Below are 13,191 nucleotides of genomic sequence, written 5' to 3'. Positions count from 1 at the left end.
CCAGTCTACCCTTAAAAAGGCCAGATTGATCAGGTTTAATAAGAAGGGGAATAACATCTTCTAACCTAGAGGCAAGAATTTTTGCAAAACTTTGACAGTCATAGTTAATTAGTGAGATTGGATGATAGTTTTCACAGAGGGCATTATCCTTTTCCGGTTTAGGTATAAGAAGAACATCTAAAAAAGAGCCATCAGGTTTAGATTTGAATGAAAAAGAAGTAAAGAGTTCAGGTAATTTAGAAGCAAGAACAAGAAGAGATTAGCTCAATAGAAACACCTTCCAGTCCAGGAGCATAATGTAGACAGTGTTCTTTCGCATTTGTGAAAACGCCAAGGTCCATCGTCATATTTAAAAATGTTTTTTGATTCATGATATATAAGCAAACAACGATCACAAATGTTTATTTTTCTGATGGTCTAGTTCTATAACTATCAAATAGATAGGTATGCACTTCACAATTAGTCCTACAGACCGTGACTCACCTATTCCCGGATGTGGAACACTATCGCTCGACAGCCGGCTATTCAGTATAAAAAACACTTGTGAAAAACTGATACAAATCCTCAATTGTAGCGTACATGAAGATGCATGTGAATGAGATACATGAACCCATAGAGCGGAACACTTGACTTTATAAGCGGCTAACCTAGCGGCCATATTGAGAGTACTCACATTAACATGAAATTAAATATAAAGATGACAGATTTCAACTATTACCACTAAATGGAGTGCATAGTAAAAGACGAAAGGGTACATCTGTGATAGTTTGGTAGAGAAATGTTGATCTATTTTACATACAAAATATTGGAGACAAAAAAGTGAAACGAAAGACCGAATGTGAATCTTCGATCAGAGCCAGAAGTGAAAATGTGTGTGGTTTACTGAATGAAATCAATGGGACAAACCTATAGGTACATGACGGCCAGGCATGGTGGCCATGTTGGAAATACTCATTTGATTGTGAAGTGAATGTAAAAACAACAATGAGTCACACTTAGATAACTAGGTATGGTACATATCCTAAAGAAGTGGGACCCTTCAGAGATGATGTAATAAAGGCATGTTTATAAAATTTTTGGGCAACAAATTATGGGGACAATAAGAGTGGGAGATGAAAAAACCAATCTTAATTTATGCGATATTTACAACGCAGTACTGGTGTCCTAGAAAAAGTGATGTCCCAAAAGATGATACGGTTGCAGGCATTAATCATTGAATCTAATAGCTTGGTGCCACGGGATCTCAAAAGTAAGTCCCTCAGTGGCAGTGCCAAGCAGGAAAATCCAATAGACCTCCCTCCATTTCCTGATGGCTTCAGTAATGGACCCTGGTCTGTGTTTATTTTTCCAATATGAACCATCAGATATCTTCTGGATTATGGTGGTTATCGATGTAGTGTTGGACAATAGGCGCTATTGTTTTTTTAGTTCTTACCGCAGATCCATGCTCAGTCAGACGGGTGTTTAAAAATCTAGACGTTTCCCCAACATAGCCTGAATGCACTGACACAGCAATAGGTAAATAATATCCCTTGTTTTACAGATATAAAGCCCTTTGGATTTGATAACCTGATTGTTAAATTCTAATTCAGAGGTTTCTATTGCTTGTGGACATCCTTTGAATGTATTACAACGAAAGTTTCCGATAACTGGGTTAGGTCCATCTATTGAACTTTGTATTGGTTGGGTACTTTTTTTCATCCTTGAATGAACCACATGATCTTTTAAATTGCTGTTTCTCCAGTAACCAAATAGGGGTTTTGGCAATGGTTCAGGGATAGGCCAATTGATGTTAAGAATATGCCAGCTAGAACAGAACGCTTGTTGGATTCTTTTATGTGCCATAGAGTGTCGTGTAACAAATACAGTTGATGTATTAGTTTTAATGCCACTGTTTTTCAGTAAATGCTGTCTGTCGTAATATCGTGTTTTTTTCATAGTCTCTCACCAATTTTTTGGGGTAGCCTCGTGTTAGAAACTTCTCTTTCATACTAAGAGCTTGGATGTCAAAATCTTTGATGCTCGTACAATTACGGCGGTGGTGAAGATATTGCCCAAAAGGTATGCTATTTTTTTGTGCAGGAGGATGAAAGCTGGTATAATAAAGCAAGGTATTACATGCGGGAGGCTTGGTATACAGATCTACACCTATTCTTCCATCTACATCTTTGATGACAATGTCCGGGAATTCAACCTGAGTTCTGCTCGAATTGGCTGTGAAACATATGTTCTTGTCACATAGGTTTAACCATTCTAAAAACATAGTTAGTGTGTCAGAGGTATCTATCCAACTGAAAAAGATATCATCTATATAAAGCGACCATTTGGTCACAGATTCGAAGAATGGCACTATCTTGTCATGGATTAATCTTTTTTCAAATTGGGCCACATATATTTGCCACTGTTGGGGCACAGGAAGCCTCCATACTGACTCTTTTGGTCTGTTTATTGAGTTTATTGTTAACTTCAAACACATTATCTTCTAGAACTACTCGAAGACACTCTAAGATGAAGATCTTAGAGCATGAGATGTTAATATCCATCATGAACCAATTAACAGCCTCAAGGGTTCCTTCTATAGAGATGTTACTATACAACGCTTCTATGTCCAAGGTAACAAAAATATGAGCATTGGTATAGAAGGTGGTATTTTCTGTAAGATTGATGATGTGTCTAGTATCTTGGACATATGAGGGTATTTGGGGTTCATGAGGATCAAGAATTGCATCAATGTATTTAGACAATTGTTCTGTGACAGAACCGATGGTTGTAACTATCGATCTGTACATTGGATCAGTTCATGTTTGTGTATCTTTGGAACACCATGGATACTAGCCATTTTCAGGTTCTGGACATTAAGGTAAATTTGCTCTTTTTCACATATGTGGTTGTCCTTAAAGGCTAAATTGTCAATCTTTTGATCTTTTTAATCATGTTGTTGGTAGGATCACAATATAGGGGGTGCTAGAAATTGGAGTCCCCCAACATGATTTCCATATTGTTGATATATGTGGTAGTGTCTAAAATCACTCTGCCACCTCCCTTATCACAATTTTTAATTGTGATAGAAGGGGTCTGTTTTACGTCAATTATGGCTTGGTATTCTTCCTTACTGAGGTTATAGGGTGTTTTGGGTATATGTTTCATTGATGTGACAATTTTTATAATTCTACCTTTTCAAATACCGCTATTTCTGGTGGAAGTTGATCTAACTGCGGAGTGAATAAATATGTAGGCGCCAACCCTGAGGTATTGTTTTGGGTAGCTCTATTATCCTCCTGGGAGAAAAAAGCTTTGAGGCGGACTTTGCAGAGAAAGACCATCAGGTCAAACAATAATTCAAAATTGTTTAGACCTGAATGGGGGACATATGATAGACCTTTTGCTTAAAGTGTATGAGTTGCTGGTGAAAGGCTCGTAGTACTCAGATTGAAGATGGGGATCTCATTTACTTCCTCCAGTACTGTGCATTTCATGTGACAAGGTACTGGTTGTGGTCCATCTGTTGATTTCCCCTCAATCTCTGCTGGTATCGTGTCTGCCAGTTGCCTCTCCCGGAGAAGTGTCTTCCTAAAAAAAGGATGTGTAACTTATTGGGGTCTGTGTTGGGGTATATTGGTTTCCCCTTTGGTTATATTGATCATATTGTTTGTTTGGATTCTCATTGTCAGAATCCGACGTGTCCGAGAAAGTTGTGACTTTATGGTTGTAAGATCTGTAAGTGTATTGTTCATTGGGAGGTTGCTCAGTTTGGGTATACTAATTATCTTTTAGATACAAATAAGTGCTTTCTTTTTCAATTTGTCCATTTTTCTTTTTGTTGGATACTCCGTGTAAGAATGAAGATCTCTATCTATGTAATCTAATTTCTTTTTAGCGTCTTCTACCGCTAAAGTACTTTTGATTTTGCTTTCAAGTTCAGAGATTTCTAAACCCAATTGTTGCATAACTTCTTTGGCTGTCTCTACGATCAACATCATGAGATCGCGAGCACAGCGTTTTGCAATCAATGACCATCTTTCAAGGAATTGCTTGATCTGGACGAATAGTCCTGGTATGGTCCTAACTTTGAGCCCTTGGGGGATTACTGCTGCCCTAAGGTACTCCAACATTTTTCGACCATGCAATTCAATGCGCTTGATTTTCTTTTTTAATACTAGTAACTTTATTATGTTGTCATTTTTGTCGTATTCGTTGTAGCTTGTTGGCCAGATACAGTTGAGGTCCTTACCATAGACGCAAAATCTTCGTCTGTGAACCCAAATGTTTGAAGGCTAGCCATGATGTATAGAGGAAGGAAGTGGTGATAAGAGCAAGAATATTTGTGGAATTAACCACAAAGAAAAAAGAAAAGCATAAAGAATGAAAATTAAGATCAATAAGGAGAAGTACAAGTGCTTTGGGACAGTGAAAAAAAGGTTTACAAGTGATTCGTGTTTACACAACCCTGCAAAATATGAAACTAAATGTACAACAGACACAACTCAAGGTCTTAATGTATATAAAAAAGGGCTCCCAAAAGAATGCCTAACAAACATGATAACAAAAGACTACCCCAAGCAGACAGGCTGCAGTTACACAAATGTGGTAAAGAACGTGCCCCTGTACACAAGATAAACTTGCCTGTTACAAGGAAAGAAAGAATTGGAAAAGTAGGTCTAAGGCAAGGGGATGAACAATTGCTAGTTTGGGAAACAAAACCAGAATATGTAATGAACACCAAGTGAACAATGATATCAAACTTTTGATATTAATTAATTTATTGTGTGTAAATATTGGTGTATAGTTTTTATAAACATTTTCTTATATAGTTATAATTCATTAATTTATCATTAATAATGCTAATTTACTATAAAAAAGGGGTTCTTTTTATACATTACAGATGTCAAGAATGAAGATACAATGAGCGTTGTTGTGGCTAATCTAAGTAATACAATGAATATACTAAACTGATATATGTTTTGACATGTAAGTCTCTGATTTTTGAGTCTAACTTCTCATATTCATCATTATATACTTTGTTTTCATCTATTTTGTAAAGATAATTGACATATTAGAGTTATGAAACTGGCGGTAGGTAACACTACGCGGGTTTCGGCATTACCTTCTTCAGGAGTCTGTCTCAGTAAACTCTGCAATGATAAGATACAACAACAAAACTAGGTTTCAATGTCCAAACCAAAGCATAAACAATAACATTCTAATAAACATATGAAGGGTATCTCAAAGGATGTGGCTATGTAAATATACGTAGAAAAGACCCTGCAGTTGTAAACCATATAAGAAACAGAATAGTAAGAGTTCAGATATTAGAATATATGCAGCTTTGAAATAGCACCAAAATGTGAAGAAATCTGCATGCTTTAATTCCTATAAGTAAGTGGAACCCGAGAGAACTAATTTCACAGAGTGGATTTATTGTCATATCAATTAAAATACCTCTTTGAAACTGTATCAATGAAATTCCGATGTTTCTACTGGTCTTCAAGATGTTATCACAATAGAGATTGCATCTCCTGTGTGGATATATAGAGGCTAATGCAGCTGACTATCTGATGATGTCTATTATGATACATAGTTTATAATGTAAATGTATACCTAAAGGGTTTACCTTGATTGAGAGAACCAGAAGCTTTCTTTTATATACTCCTGACAAGGTGATTTTCAATTCATTTCAAAATGATATGGGGGAGCCAGAAGGGCTCTACAATGGAGAAAAAAATTCATACATATGAGAAGAGATGGTGGCGATATATATCCGTAGTGAAGTTAACTAGAAATATCTTACCCTGCAGCTAAAACAAGTGGTTAGACTGAGCGGTATACTTGAATTCTAATCTGGAACGCTCTCTGTGGGCATGTTTATAGACCAGGAATGGCTTTATCGGGAACTGTTGGAAAAAACCAGAAGTCAAAATGATTTCCATACATCAAAGAATGTTGTGTGGTGTTTTAGGCTCCGAGTGAATTTTCTCGATTCATGCCCTTATATAGGTACAATTCGCATTTCCCTTATATAGGCATAGAAATCAATCCCTTATTTAGGCATAGCCCGTGCTACCCAAATACATGCATGGCTACTTCCACCCGTACCAAACGTCACAACGGTTTCTTGGAAAATCGGTTTAAGCAGTTAAGTAACTTCTCCTTGCTCGAATATTGATTTGTCCAAGAACTCATGTACTTTGCAAAGAACGACTATTCCCAAGGGGTTCTTTCCTGATGTTATTATGCCCGACTTTATTTCAAACTTTGGCATTCCTAGATACCTTCAAGGTATAAATATACCTTCACTGCTCTAGCAAGACACGTTGGTTCGGAGCAGTTCGACAATCTACTTGGACGACGCAGCTCACTACAGCAAGTGCCGAAGGAAGCTGACCCTCCAGCTGGCGCACTGATCAAGAGGCTGCCTTTCTCTTGCCGAGAATCCAGCTCCAGTGTATCCAAGCTCCCCTTGCGTGTGTTGTGAAATTGAGTCCCGAGACAGAGATACCAGACCTCCTTCATTCTAACTAAGGTATGGATCTGATTAGAACCTAAGAGAAATCTTGGATAGATTCTTGGCAAAGAATACTAAATCTATGCTACACAAAACTTACTTCTTCCCATGTACTAGATTTAGGTTAAGTACAATGGGGTAGGCGTATTTTAGAAACACCAGTTGAGTATTTTAGTCAGTTTTATTTATGTATGTATTTTTATATGGCTTAGAAACCATACAATGCTCTTACAGTATTATTTTATAATATTGTTCTCGCTGTACGCATTATACTTTGCAGTCTGCATAACAATTGTAGCCGTTCACTTCTCTTGCATGAGAAAGAAGACTGTTCAATAAACCCTTTTTATTGAAAATGCCCGTCTCTCTATTTCTCTGCAACTCTGTAGAAACGAAGAATGTACGATTGACTGAGTGAACTACTTATCTATTGTTTCAGAGACTATAGAGATATATTTCTTATTCTTGGGAAACAAAGTTGTCATGTTTATGCGGTTGTCAGAAACTAATCCCTTCTTGTGAATTCGAGAAAGTTTCTAGTGACCTCTGAGCTAGCTGGCATTCACTATTAAGTTTAATATATTCGATAGAGACCCAGTCGACCTCAGTCCTATGTCTAATCTATAGGATATGTTATTCCAATACGCAGAGCCTATTGGGGATATAGGAACTACACTACAAGAATGGACGAGAGGTAAGGGCTGATTTTGAATGCTTTATGGGATTAATCAGGTTTAAATTTACATTTATAGTTCCTGTCAGTAAATGGGTCTAACCAATCATTGAAGTCACCAGCAAATATAATATTGGGATGATAAACGGAGGAGAGCTTTATTTTAACATTGTGCCAAAAGTAGGGATCAACCTTCACAGGATGATAAATATTGAAAAATGTGACTTGTTTTTTTAAAGATGGCGGCATTAAACAATACCTATTTTCCATTTGTAATGTAAAATGTAATGTAACACAAACTTATAGAGCGCGGCTGTCACCCAAAGGGTATCCTGGCGCTTTGACCAAAACACTACCTACATGTGACATGCTTTACACAGCCCTTGGGAAAAGATTACTTTTAAGATCCTTTTTGAAAGACAGCAAGTCCTGCCTGCTCCTCAAAGACAGCGGTAAGGAATTCCAAAGTTTGGCGGCCGTAAAGCTGAAAGAGCGGCCGCTCATCCTCACCCTTTTTATCCTAGGAACTGTCACTAAGAATGCCGAAGAGGACCTCAGGGTTCTAGCGGCTGCGTACCAGGAAAAGAGATCTTGCAACATCACTGGACCCAAACTGTGCAGAGCTCTGAAGACCAGGCAGGAATCCTTAAAACAGATCCATTGCTGAACAGGCAACCAGTGAAGATCCGAAAGTGCAAGGGAAGAGGAAGCAGAACGTGGACGGGAAAGGGCCAGCTTAGCTGCCATATTCTGAACCCACTGCAGCTTCAAGACCAAGATATCAGGGGCCCCTAGAAGCAGTGCGTTACAGTAGTCTAACCTACTGAGGATGATACTGCGCACTACTTCAATCCTTGATGAGGGGGGAAGTAGCGGAAGAATTTTCGGTAATGTACGGAGCAATAGCATGCATGTCGCAGTGGTTTTGTTAACAAAAGCGTCCAACTGAAGGCTGGGCCCAAACATGACACCCAGGTTACGCGCGGACTCAGCAGCTGCCAACGTGCCTAGAATGGAAGTAGGCCAAAACTCCTCAGGTAGAGGACGAGGCAGACGATCCAAAGAACAATGGAGAACCTCCGTTTTCGATCCATTAAACTGAAGCGAATTCTGGTGCAGCCAGTCCGCCGTAGAGGTCATGCAACGATGAAATGTTTCCCTAGAAACCGCATCCCCGCCTTCAAAAGAAAAAATAAGTTGAGTGTCATCGGCATAGTTGATGACCGATATGCCGAATGACTTAATCAATCTGATCAATGGGCGAAGATACAGGTTAAATAGGATCGGGCTGATTGCCGAGCCCTGAGGCACGCCCTGATTCACTTTTTTAACCGCTGACCGAAAAGGTGGCAGGGCCACGGCTTGTTGCCTATTACAAAGATAGGAGGTCAACCAGTCCAAGGCCTGGCCGGTCACCCCGGCCTTCTGCAGCCTGCTTAGTAGCACAGCATGGTCAACCGTGTCGAACGCGGCCGACATGTCGAGCAGCACAAGAAATGCCGCTCTTCCCATGTCGACACACGAAAGTAGGGCATCCAAAACGGCCACCAAAGCTGACTCAGTGCCGTGGGCCGGCCTAAAGCCAAATTGGGCCACGTCCAGGCAGGCGTTGGATTCAAGGAAGCTAGACAGGACCTTTGTGACCAATTTCTCCAAAATTTTTACAGAGAAAGGTAGGAGCGAGATGGGCCTGTAATTCGCTGGGCCAAAAGGATCCAAGGTGGCTTTTTTTTAGCAGGGGTGAAACCACTGCGAGCTTCCAGCTGTCTGGAACCGTGGCCGTAACAAGGGACTGGCAACAGATGGAGTGAAGCGGGGAAAACAGCTCCGCCTGGAACAACTTCCAGTACTTGTGGGGTAACGGATCTAATGGAGATCCGGAAGAGACGCTGTTAGACAGCAGACAAAACTCCTCCAAGGAAGGAGTAGGAAAGCAAGTCAGCTGGGACTGTGCTACCTCCTCCCTGAAAGCATCAAAGGCCGCTATGCCAACAGAGTCCGAGGAGGGAGGAAGTGGAAAGCTAATCGGACTAGAAACCGAAAGCCCATTCAGAATATTCCTGATTTTTTTCCTCAAAGGCAGAGGCTAAGGAGTCACATAACTCCTGGGAAGCCGGGATGGCAGGATTAGATAGATTGCTGACTATTTTGAACAAAGTTTGAGACTTGTTCGCTGCCTTGGCCAAAGTATCCTCCAGGTACTTCGCTTTAGCACCCCTGATCAGCATTTTGTAGTCCTGAAGGGATTTTTTTATAAAGCAACTGGTTCAAAATAGTGCCTTCTCCAAGCTCTCTCCGCCTGTTTACAGCGTAGTTTCTGTTGGAGAAGATCACTGGAAAACCAGGGAGTGACCCTCATAGGCTTATATTTTGCCTTACGCAGAGGAACCACCTTATCCAGTGATTCTAGAATCTGCTGGCATAGCGCAGAATAACTTTCCTCCACATTCTCCCCCAAGGTAAAAGCCCTAGGAAGTAGTGTGGGTAGACTGGAACACCTCAGGATCCGCGACCATTGTCGGCTAAACTTAGGTTTACCAGGGCCGCTATTGTTCAACGAGCCCGCTGGCAAAATAATGGAAAAGAGGATCAGCGCGTGGTCCGTCCAGCATTGATCCGCTATCTCCTTAATCGAGACCTGCGAATCATCCGCAAAAACCATGTCCAAGATGTGACCTTTTACATGGGTAGGGGAGAGCACCAGCTGCGTAAGATGTACATTAGTGTGTCCTCATGTAACGTAACTGGTGCTATGTAAAGCGCTCTGATAACTGATTCGGTTCGGTTCTAGTTCGCGCTATATAAAACTCTGCAAAAGAATTTACTGCAAGCTTGGCAGAGTTCTCGGTAAGCGAGGTCATGAGGACCATTAGGCCATAAATTAAAATCGTCCAAAACTAAGAACCTGGCATGTGAGTTAGACAAATCATAAATAAGATCTATCAGTTCCTGAGGGGGTGGCACAGCACTGCCGGGAGGTCTATAACAGAGTAACCCAGCAACCAGTACACCACTCTGGCCTTTTAGGGAAAACCCCAAAAGTTCAAAGCCAGTAACCCCTTTGACTTCAAACTGTGAGAGGGCGAGTGAGTCCCTAAAAATAAAACCCACTCCACCACCTCTCCCATTTGCTCGCGGATTGTGCTTGATCGTATAGCCCGGGGGACAAGCCCATCCGAGCTCTACTCCGCTATCCGCCCTTGTCCAAGTTTCGGTAAAAAAAAGAAGGTCCAGCTTCGAGGATTCAATGAGAAGGGCAATCTCTGCATGATGTTTGCAGAGCGAGCAAACGTTAAGCAATCCGCAAGAAAGAGCCCCAGAGGAAGCAGAAATAGTGCCCGGTTGCCTGCCCGTGCTGGAATGGCAGCCCAGCGAGCACAACTCAACCCTGGAATACACCAGGCGAGTGGGGGCAGCATGGCTAGCGCTAGACGCGTCCGGTACGCGAACGGGCGCAAACGGGCTTACCTCTGGCGCGCCGCCGACTGGCCCGCTGCGCGCCCACGCTGCGCGCCTGCTCACTCATCCCCTTATACACTGAGCTGCGCGGGAGTCCTGTGAGGAAAGCCTCTGAACCCACAAAAAGATGGCGCCTGTAAAACGGCCCGACCAGGAGAACACCCACCCAAGATGGCGGCCGAAACGCCGCGAGCAGTTCCAAATCGCCCAATAATCTGCCTAAGTCACGCAAACTGCGGGTGGTTCCACAATTACAGTGCAGGTAAGAGCCTGAGTATATGCCACCAAATGTCCAAGCTACACAAAGCGCCTGCGACCTATGTGGCAGTGCAAGTATCAAGTGAGGTTAAAAGGTTAAAATAGCTGGCAGCTACAGCATAGGGTTAGCGTGCGTGCAGTAAGTAGGAAGGTCTACCTGTGACCAGAAAGGAGCGTCTTAAATGCTCTTTCCAGTGCGCGGGAGTCCTGTGAGGAAAGCCTGTGGACCCGCAAAAAAATGGCGCCTGTAAAACGGCCCGACCAGGAGAACACCCACCCAAGATGGCGGCCGAAACGCCGCGAGCAGTTCCAAATCACCCAATAATCTGCCTAAGTCCCGCAAAGTGCAGGTGGTTACACAATTATAGTGCATGTAAGGGCCTGAGTATATGCCCCCAAATGTCCAAGCTACACAAAGCGCCTGCGACCTATGTGGCAGCGCAAGTATCAAGTGAGGTTAAAAGGTTAAAATAGCTGGCAGCTACAGCATAGGGTTAGCGTGCGCGCAGTAAGTAGGAAGGTCTACCTGTGACCAGAAAGGAGCGTCTTAAATGCTCTTTCCAGTGCGCGGGAGTCCTGTGAGGAAAGCCTCTGGACCCGCAAAAAAATGGCGCCTGTAAAACGGCCCGACCAGGAGAACACCCACCCAAGATGGAGGCCGAAACGCCGCGAGCAGTTCCAAATCGCCCAATAATCTGCCTAAGTCCCGCAAAGTGCGGGTGGTTCCACAATTATAGTGCAGGTAAGAGCCTGAGTATATGCCCCCAAATGTCCAAGCTACACAAAGCGCCTGCGACCTATGTGGCAGCGCAAGTATCAAGTGAGGTTAAAAGGTTAAAATAGCTGGCAGCTACAGCATAGGGTTAGCGTGCGCGCAGTAAGTAGGAAGGTCATTTGTATCACATTCAGTTGAAAAAGTTTGAAGGTTTACCGATTTATGACATAAAATAGCTACAACAACCTTGCGATTGACAGCAGTAGAAAAGACAACCTGACCCACCCATTGACATTTAAGCTTGAGTGATTCAACATCTTTACAATGAGTTTCTTGCAAAAAAAGTAACATGGCAATAAAATTTCAATAAATGCGACAGTACCTTTTGATATTTGACAGAATGACCCCGACCATGAACGTTCCACGAGACAACATTAAACATGTTGTGGGGTAAAGGCAAGGATGCAGGGACAATAATACCAAGCTGCAAAATCAATGGGGGAAACAAAAGACACCATGTAGACTAGTCAATTTGTTGCGGAACCTAGAACTAATTGCAATACAATTTCTGTGAGTGGATTCTTATTGAAAACTTTCCGTAGAAAACAATGGTGAAAAGTCTACCTCTCTATCATGACGCTTTAATCCAATATGGCGGATTTTTCAAAATGGCTGCCCATTATTTGAGGCATAGGTTATAACTGTTTATATGCCCATGTGTGGTATCATTTTATATGTTTTTAGGGACGGGAAAGTCAAAAATAACATCAAAAATTGTTTCTGATGACCATAATATTAAATAATCGCGGAATATGCCAGATAGACAAAGTTTGTATAATTTTTTGGTTGACTTATATGACAAAGTGTTAAGGAACGTAAACATTACAATTAACTTTTGAAATAAAAAGTTTGCTATTGTTTGTGTTTTGTTTTGTAACTTTGTTGTTATTGTTTGTTTTTTGTTAATCAAAAATGTTTCATTTATGTGTTACAGGTTCTTGCGAGTTGCTGTGAGATACAGTTAAAATGGACGTAGAAAAGTGTTTCATTTGTGATATGGTGTTTCAAGAAGATGACGATGTATCTGTACTCACTGAAAGAGGAGTGACTGGAATTCAAAAAACATGCAATGAGAGAAAAATATCTAAGGGGCATATTTCCAACAAGTAGCGATATTTATCGCTAAATAGGCTTAGCGATGATTTTTTTATCTTTTATCGCTGCCTATCGCTGGATATGTTAGTGGAGAAAACATGCTATTAGCAATGTTTTTCTCCATTGTGCTAAAATATCCAGCGATAGCGGCGAAATACGTGAATATCGCCGAGAATACAGCCATATTCCCGCATTAGCAACGAAATGCTACGCCTGCCTTGCTAATAGGCGATAGCGACGTTAGCGACTGCTTTTAGTCGCTAACTGGTTGGGTACGCCCACTTTGCATGTCACTAGCGATAAACATCGCTAACATGCAAAGCGGGCCCCAAACCGCTCGCTATCGCCTAAAAGCTGTCACTAACATCAGTTAGCGACAGCTTGCTAATGGGGCAATAGAATTATCGCCGCTTAGCGGCCGAAAACGGC

The sequence above is a fragment of the Lissotriton helveticus genome, chromosome 6, assembly GCF_964261635.1.
Source record: "Lissotriton helveticus chromosome 6, aLisHel1.1, whole genome shotgun sequence".
NCBI classification, from domain to species: Eukaryota; Metazoa; Chordata; class Amphibia; order Caudata; family Salamandridae; genus Lissotriton; species Lissotriton helveticus.
This window is presented reverse-complemented; position numbering follows the sequence as displayed.